Here is an 8690-nt window from a genome sequence, read left to right on the forward strand (position 1 = left end):
TGCCCATGAACAAATTCAATCTATGGAATTTAATTTCCCTAATCCACGGAAGAAAAGAATTATTAAGCCGTGATGAAGTAGTACACATTAAATAAATAGATGGGAACTTTAATAGTCGCAGAAAGTATTTCTTAAAATACTTAAGATAATCCGAGAATTCTAATACCGAACGGGTCAGCCGGTTACAGAACAAATTAAATCACCGTTTTAATTAAAGATTTAAGACTTCTAATTTTAGAAGGACAGAAATTAAAACAATAAGCACACGCTTAGGCATGCATTCATGCAAGATTGAATGATTACTCAAAGCCTAATTTAAGTACATTATTTTTTTGAAAAGGGACGTCGTCGCTCGACGAGTAAATCTCAAGTCAGACAGTACCCGTTTGAAAGGGTTAAGCAAACGAGGTGGGCTTTTCTATCCTACATTATGTGTGGGCTTCTTTCCTTTTTATTTACAGAACTCTATGAGAATAAGTGTGAACTTTTGAATGAGTTGTCATGCCATGTTTTATTTTGTGATTGCCATTCATGGTTAAAACGAATTCGGGTCCCAGTAGGTCAGTAAATCCTACTCGGACTAGTGTACACTTACGGACCGTGAGCTAGCGCAAGGTTGGCCGGTCTAGGGGTCGTGAGCTAGCGCCAGGTTGGCCGACCCAGTGATCGTGGAATGTGGCCACATTCCCGATTCACACAGCTTGACATGGTATATCATCAGAAAGTTAAAAGACTGCAGTCTATTTCAGAAAGAAATAACAGATTTTAGTGACCGGGACTTGTTTTCAGAAAAAAAACCCCGCGTTCACTCAGCTTGGCAGACAATTAAAAGAAAAACAGTTTTCGGCATAAGCCACTGAGTATATCAAGTACTCAGCTCTGCATATTGTTTTCCTTAATGTGCAGGTTGATCGATCGAGGCAGAGGAGGTGTTGGGACTGAAGATAAAATAAAAGAAGGGTAGCTAGTGTAGTATGTCTCCATACATGTTATACTTGTCTTGGAACTCTTCCGCTGCATAGACCTAGCTTTGTCTCAGTAAAGACAATGTCCCACATTTCACTCTGATGTAATGACTTGCTATCTTGATGACTTTTAGACAGTATTTCCTTAATTTCAGTAACTAGGATGATGTGTTGAGACAGTTTAGTATTGTTAGTCGCGAAATAGCTGCGCTTTCTTTGACTAGGAAGTTGTGGTCGTGACAGAGTGGTATCAGAGCACTTTTCTTTCGCTCTGACCCAAGAACCTTCCTTCTAAGCCTCAGTCCAGAAAAGATAGTATTAGGCTAGAAGATGAACAGAATGTTAAGTACAAGATCCCAACACCTCAGCTCGACATGATCAACCGCAGCAGAAACAGGGGTCGACGCCCGCTCGTCCAGAAAAGAGAATTTTGAAGAAAGAAAATATTTTTCCATTTTGAGAAAGAAAATGAAATTTTCTAAGTTTTTTTTTTTTTTTCTCCGAAAAAGAAAATAATTTTCACAGCCCTAATGGGAACGAAAATGTTTATTTGAAAAGTTTGCAAGACGCAACGTGCTAGCTGATACTTTGCATGAGATATGCTTAATGTATCTGTGATTTATGAGCTTGACATGAATGTATAGATGTCATGGGGACTATGTGAACCTAGAGTGCTTTAGAAAAGTACCTTAGGTGAGACTTTCAGGATCAAGTACTAGCAGAATAAGAATTTGTTACCGCCTTCCAGGGCGACGAGACCAACTAAAACCCATCAGTTTGGGCAAGCTTCAAATTCCAAGGAATTATGAGAAAGAAAAGACGAGCCAAAAAGTACTATTGTACTACTTATAGACAGCAATTAAAGGAAGTCCATTCTTTTAAGCACACAGATAGTATACATATATATATGTATACTAGACGATGAACCAAGAAGTTCCCAATGTCTTTGTAAAGACCAAGTTATAACGAAAATAGTTTACTTTCAAGCCTGTTCGGGAGATGCATCCCTACACGGAAAGAGATCGTACCCGCGATCTAGTAAAGTGATCTAATGTGGCGTAACAAGCCCAAGTGGCTACGTGATCCAGAAGCGATACTTATAGCGTGCTACGAAGCACGATGGAGAATGTAATGTTTTACCAGAATCAGCGTTCTAAGTTATCGAGAACGATATGAAAGTATGACCTCCAGCTGCAGTTATCAGTTTAACAGCACGAGGAACCCCATCTTGGAATGTGTGGTTTCCCAGAACGCGTTTATCATGTGCGAGCTCCACAAGAAAAACAAGGGAGTGTCACATAACTAGAACCGATGATTATAATCAATAGTACTTACTTGGATCCCAATGAAATTCTTTCTAAGAGTCCTCCCAAAGGACGGTACCCCGTCTGTTCAGACTTTAGTTGACTCCCAAGTAACATGTCAGTATTCATTTTTCTATGCAAGGTTTGACTCACTTCCAGTTTATGGACTTCAGTCCTTTGACTCATCGATAATAAAGAGTAATGTTTTGACTGTGTGAGCTCCAGTCATAAACCTTAAATTCTACAGTTGTTCATATCTATGACCTTCAGAATAAGCTTATTCTTCAGACATTCTTTGAACCTCCTAGACAACGATGTCCTGTCGTCTATTTAAGACTTGTGATTGATTCACAATTTTTGCTAGTAATACGCCACTGCCATTTTTCACAAAAGCAGTGATTCAGTTTCAGTTCCAGTTCCCAAATTTGGGATACTTCTATGTTTCAAGCATCGTTATTTGTTGTTCTCTCATGTGAGCCACAATATAGGGGATTTGTACCCCGATTTCTTCGACCCATGCAATGAAATTTCATTCTTACGATGCTTACATTTGTGATCTCCAGAATGATCACGCCACCTAAACATTTTCCTCAGGGAATTTCATGTTGTGCTGGAACTTTTGTCCACCTCCCTATTTTGTAACCATGTTGTGGCGATATCTTTCTTACAGAGGTGAAATTTTTCTATCTCAGTTCCAGTACATGTATTATTCCTAGTTTCGAAAATTTTCATTTCTGCAGCTTGAAGTTAAGGCAAGCATATTGCACTTTTCCCTAACGGGTTTGATCTAACTGATTTTGTTTTTCGAAATAGTTCATTTCAGTGATTGCCTTTAATGAACCTATGAAAGCATTGATGTGATTTTGTTATTCCATATCAAGATGCCTTTGAAACATGAACAATGTCCCTTCATTGCAATCGCCTACGTTTCTAAATTTTTCGCGATTGATCATCTTAGGCGGTGACATGTTTGAACCACTATCCTTGATGCTCAGATCCTTTCAATTCAATTGGACAATTGTACTGTCCTATTTGACAACTTACTATGGAAATTACAGTTAGTTCATTTCCATCCAGTTTTCATGACCTATCTCATGATTATTTCTAGCTCCCATCAAGGGTGAGCCTCAACTTCTATGAGCTCATTTGAAACCAGTTGGGCCCGTAGTTCTTTGAATGGACAAGATAAGCCCCATTGAACTCAGTACTTTCCTTCAAGGTCGATTATCGACGAAATGAGTTGAACAAGAAATGTTATTCTTGTCCAGTTGGGTATTCAGGAGCCCTTCAAATTTTCAGTCATATTCTCCTGTGTAAATAATAATCCAAGTTAAGACTATTAGATTAATCATCGAGTTATTGATACGAGACTATCAGATAAGGCATGGTCTCAGTTTCTTTCAGACACGCAGGACAAATATGCCTCTATTGAGACACGTGCAGAATATGAGGCACCAGCCAGGAGCGTCGCATAACCGGCGGCACAAAGCGTTAAATATTTTCGTTTACGTACCGCTTGTAACAAGCTGGTAGAAGATCGAATATTATGTTACGTAGAGAAGTAACTAGCCTTGAGTAAAGAAATATCAAGGAATATATGTGGATTGACTGACATCAGATGACGGGAAAGACCTATATAACTGCGTGACCGAACGAAATGCTTATTGCGAGTAGGATAAGTAAGCCACAAGAACAAAGACTCAATCTTGGTTATGTAATGAAAGCGTTAGAGAAAATGCAAGTACTTTCGTAGCTTAAGTTTGACGAAGCAAATCCCATCAGCAAGAGGGATTTGTCTGAGAGGTGGCCAGGAAAAGCTAAAGCTGGAGAGACATTCGGAAAGAGGAACGCGTGATAGCATCGCTACCCTCACCATCCCTACTATGAAAGGAAGAATCGAAATTCTTCTTTAAAGAGTTATCGCAGAAGAACCGATCTAGAGCCCTATAATACAGAGCAAGGGCAAACGTTAGCATTAAAATGCGAAGAAGTATTCTACTATATGCCACACCTCAATTAAGCGGCTCACCAAGGAGCTGTCGATAGAGTTTTGTGTTAATCTAGACGCGAGATCTGGATCACTTTGGAAAGTCATGCGAGATTATTTTACCATGAATCGCTCAGTTGAACCAAAAGGGCATGGAGACAGTAGCGTTGGGAGAAAGAAGCCAACACCTCCACATGCACTAATCCAGTATTCAAGGTTTAACGCGAGTAGAATAAAGTCTGTGCTAAATCATGACAAAGGATCGCCGTAAACACAAAAGCATCTTGAAAACGATGAAAGTAGACTACCTCAACTGAGCGAGAGGTTACGAGGTCATTAAGCCAGCTCAAGGACTACGATTACGATCGATACAAGCATTTGAGAACTTAGTATCTGACGATGAAATCTAAAACGAGGGACATTTGAGAGCCATTTTAGAAACGTTAAGAGCCGAGAAACTCTATGCTAAGTTCAGCAAGTGTGAGTTCTGGCTTAACGAAGTGAATTTCCTTGGACACATAGTGACAGCAGAAGGGATCCGAGTAGACCCTGCTAAAGTTGAAGTCGTGCAACGTTGGCAGTCACCAGCGACGCCCAATGAAATTCGGAGTTTTTTAGCACTGGCAGGATACTACCGACGATTCATGGAAGGATTTTTCTAAGATAGCAAGGCCAATGACTCAACAGCTCAAGAAAGGAGTTAAAGTCGATTGGACCCCAGAATGAGAAGCAAGCTTCCAACTGCTAAAGGAAAAGTTGATCACAAGACCAGTTGTAGCCGTGCTGGAAGCGGGAGTTGACTATGTGTGTATACAGGTGCATCGAAGGTCGGACTCGGGTGCGTGCTGATGCAGAAGGGCAAGGTGATCGCATATGCGTCACGCCAGTTAAGGTCACACGAGTTGAACCACCCGACGCACGACTTAGAGGCAGTGGTATACGCTCTGAAGATTTGGAGACGTCATCTCTATGGAGTTCGATGTGAGATCTTCACAGATCATAAGAGTCTCAAATACTTCTGTGAACAGAAGGATTTGAGCATGAGGCAGCGCAGATGGCTAGAATTAGTCAAAGACTATGACTGTGGTGTAAATTACCACCCAGGCAAAGCCAACTTGGTAGCAGATGCTTTGAGCAGAAAGACTGCGCCCCAAGAGGCTACTTTCCTCACACAAGAGGAAGAGCTCCTCCTTGAATTCGCCATGATGCGACTGGAGGTAGTAAGAACCCCGGAAACGGTGGACAGCAAAATTTTCACCTTGGTCATAGAACCAGACTTAAGAGCCAGAATCATCGACGCCCAGAGATGCGACGAGGCGTTAGAAAAGATCCGTCTCAGAGTGAGGACCGGAAATGGAGACAGTTACCGCGATGAAGCGGATAACGCTCTCACTTTCGAATGAAGACTATGCGTACCCAACGAGGATGCACTTAGGAACGAGATCATGAGTGAAGCTCATGAGACACCCTACGCTGCCCGTCCTGGTAGTACGAAGATGTATCAGGACTTAAAGAAGTAATTTTGGTGGGATGGCATGAAGAGAAGCATAACATCGTTTGTAGAAAGATGTATTGCGTGCTAGAAAGTGAAAGCCGTACATCAACATCCAGAGTGGAAACTGCAACCTCTCGAGATTCCAGAGTGGAAATGGGAGCACATTGCAACGAATTTTGTGACAGGATTTCCAAAATCTCAGTGGGGTAATACTGTCATCCGGGTGATTATAGATCGCCTCACCAAAAGTGCTCATTTTATACCAATCCGAATCACATATGGATCCGACAAGTTGGCCAGATCTATGTGCAAGAGATCATACGCTTACATGGCATACAAGTAACGATTACTTCAGATCGAGATTTAAAATTTACTTCTAGATTTTGGATAAGCCTACAACGAGAGTTAGGCACTCAGCTGAATTTTTCAGCACAACATTCCACCCACAGACGAACGGACAGTCCGAAAGGACAATTCAGACTCTAGAGGAAATGTTGAGGACCGTAGTGCTCGACCGTGGAGTAAGCTGGGAGCCCGTACTTCCACTTATAGAGTTCGCCCACAACAATAGTTACCAGACAACCATCAATATGGCCCCATATGAAGCACTCTATGGGAAGAAATGTAGATCACCGCTTTACTGGGATGAAGTAGGTGAGAGGAGAATTCTCGGACCAGACTTTGTGGAGGAAATGATAGAAATTGTCTGACAGATCCGAGAGAGAATCAAAGAAACTCAAGATAGACAGGAATCCTATGCAGATGCTCGCAGAACGGATTTACAGTTCAAAGCGGGAGACTAGATCTTTCTGAAAGTATCCCCATCAAAAAGGGATAACCAGATTTGGCGTCAAGTGCAAGTTGAAACCGCTTTTTATCAGACCTTACGAGATCCTAGAAACGGTCGGCCCTGGGGCGTACAGATTAGTGCTCCCGCCAAGCTTCGAGGAAGTTCACAATGTGTTTCAGGTATCACAGTTGAGGAAATATGTGTTCGACCTCAAACGCATAGTACACCAAGAAGAAATGGCGTAAGAACCAGATTTGAGCTATGAAGAAAAGCCAGAAGAAATTCTGGACGGAAAAGTAAAAGAGTTGAGAAATAAAACTTTTGTAACAGTGAAAGTCCTATGGAAGCAACACGGCCATGAGAAGGTGACGTGGGAGCTCGAGGACCGAATGAAAGAGAAATACCTGCAGCTTTTTGCCTAACCTAGACCAAAATTTCGGGACGAAATTTTTTGTCAAGGAAGGTAGAATGTAATATCCAAGACCTAGATTTTCGAGAATTTTGAAATAAATACTAGAAATTTATAAAGAGAAAAGAAAGAGTGTTCAGAGCTTTGAGCATACAGAACACAACAGTTAGTATATCCAGCTAAGCCTTGAATTTACAGATGTTGATAAAAAAAAATGAAAGAGCATTTGTTTATGTTCTTGTGTAATCAAAACATAGTATTTTGATTTTCCAAGCTAAGTATAAGTTTACAAGATGCTTGATGATGAAAATAGAAAAAAAATGATACGCACTAAATTTGAGAAGTAATTCTATACTTTTTGTTTGAAATGAGAGAAAGCTTGAAAAAGAACAAGAGGGAAGACTCTATTCTATTACAAGTAGAAATGCTAAGTCTCGGGCTCTGCCTTAGGCCCGAATTTCGGCCTAGCTTCGACAGCCCGTTGAGATCAGAACATCAAGGTAGCAGCCGGACATGATGGGTCCTTATTCCTGCAAAATAATACAACCAAACAAAGCATGTGAAATGTTCAAAATTAGCAATAAGCCAAGAAAGGATAAGAGGGGTACCATCCCTGCCCTTTCCCAGCCTTAACCGCAGGCTGCAAAGGGGCAAATGAGCCTGCAATGTCTGCCTTCCAGCTGCGACAATCTGCAGTAACAATCTCTGCCCCTTTCTTGAGTACCTGCCACAGCAACCAAGCCATTTATTAGCTAAAGCACTAAGCTCCACATACAGCCAAATGCAGTTAGAATGGCAGCAAGATAAAACAAGAATAAGGCAGCCCAGACCTGAGTATACGAGTACACTCTCACAACCAACAAAAATGTCCCTGCAAGAGGATCAAGAGTTGCAGATTTTGCAGTTACCAAATCACCTATAAAGACCCCTCCTTACCACCCTCAACCTTCCCTTACACCACATCAAAAATTCAGCAACATAGTGAGTTAGGAGTGTGGGATTTGGAGCTCAAGGAGCAGGAATCAAGGCAGCGGTCAATTTTAGAGGTAATCCTCACTAAACCAACCTCTGCATCATGATAAGAAATCATAGCTAGCACGAGAACTTAGAACCATAGAGCTTTGAACATAGCTACTGCCGTATTTGAAAAAAAATCATAGGATGCTAGCTATCAAATTTTACTTGAACACAAGGAACGGGTTCCTCCACCGTTTTCGATTACACTCCCAACAATAAAGTAGAATCCTCTGAAACTTCTATCCTTCAAAAGGGCTAATTAAAATGAACTAAGAAAGAGGACTTAGCTTTATGGGAAAGCTGCTCAACGGAGGACTCGGCGGAGGGGATGGGACCGTCCGACGGAGGCCGATCGACGGTGATGGCGGGCAGGAGCGTTTGCTGCCTTAACGCGGTGGAAAAAGGGAGCAGGCAGCGGCGGCTGTTTGGCCGGAGACGAAGACGGCGGCGCATGCAGCAGCGCCGCTCACCAACGACGGTTCCATCGAGACGGCGTTTCCGCCGGAGAGGCCACGAGGAAGAGGATTGGAGCGCCGCTGCTGTTCCCTCTAACCAAGAAATTGACTTGGGAATTTGGTGTAGCGAAAGAGAAGAAGAAGGATCGGAGGAGATGGAGGGAATGAAGCCGGTGAATCTCCGGCGAGCCAAGTAAACGGCGACTCGCCAGGAGAGAAGAGATTTTTGGCGAAGAAGAAGAGGTGCCGCTGGGTTTTTCTCAATTTG

The 8690-nt window shown here is 42.1% G+C and overlaps 1 long non-coding RNA gene across 1 annotated transcript; it reads right to left on the bottom strand.

Moving 5' to 3' along the window:
• Positions 1-7285: 7285 nt before the first annotated feature.
• Positions 7286-8259, bottom strand: LOC121773547. Its single transcript, XR_006044766.1, has 2 exons — positions 7559-8259; positions 7286-7480 (listed from the first exon to the last, which is right to left on the bottom strand). It is a non-coding gene; the product is annotated as an uncharacterized LOC121773547 (long non-coding RNA).
• Positions 8260-8690: the final 431 nt, after the last annotated feature.

The sequence above is a fragment of the Salvia splendens genome, chromosome 17 (assembly GCF_004379255.2).
Source record: "Salvia splendens isolate huo1 chromosome 17, SspV2, whole genome shotgun sequence".
Classification (NCBI taxonomy): domain Eukaryota; kingdom Viridiplantae; phylum Streptophyta; class Magnoliopsida; order Lamiales; family Lamiaceae; genus Salvia; species Salvia splendens.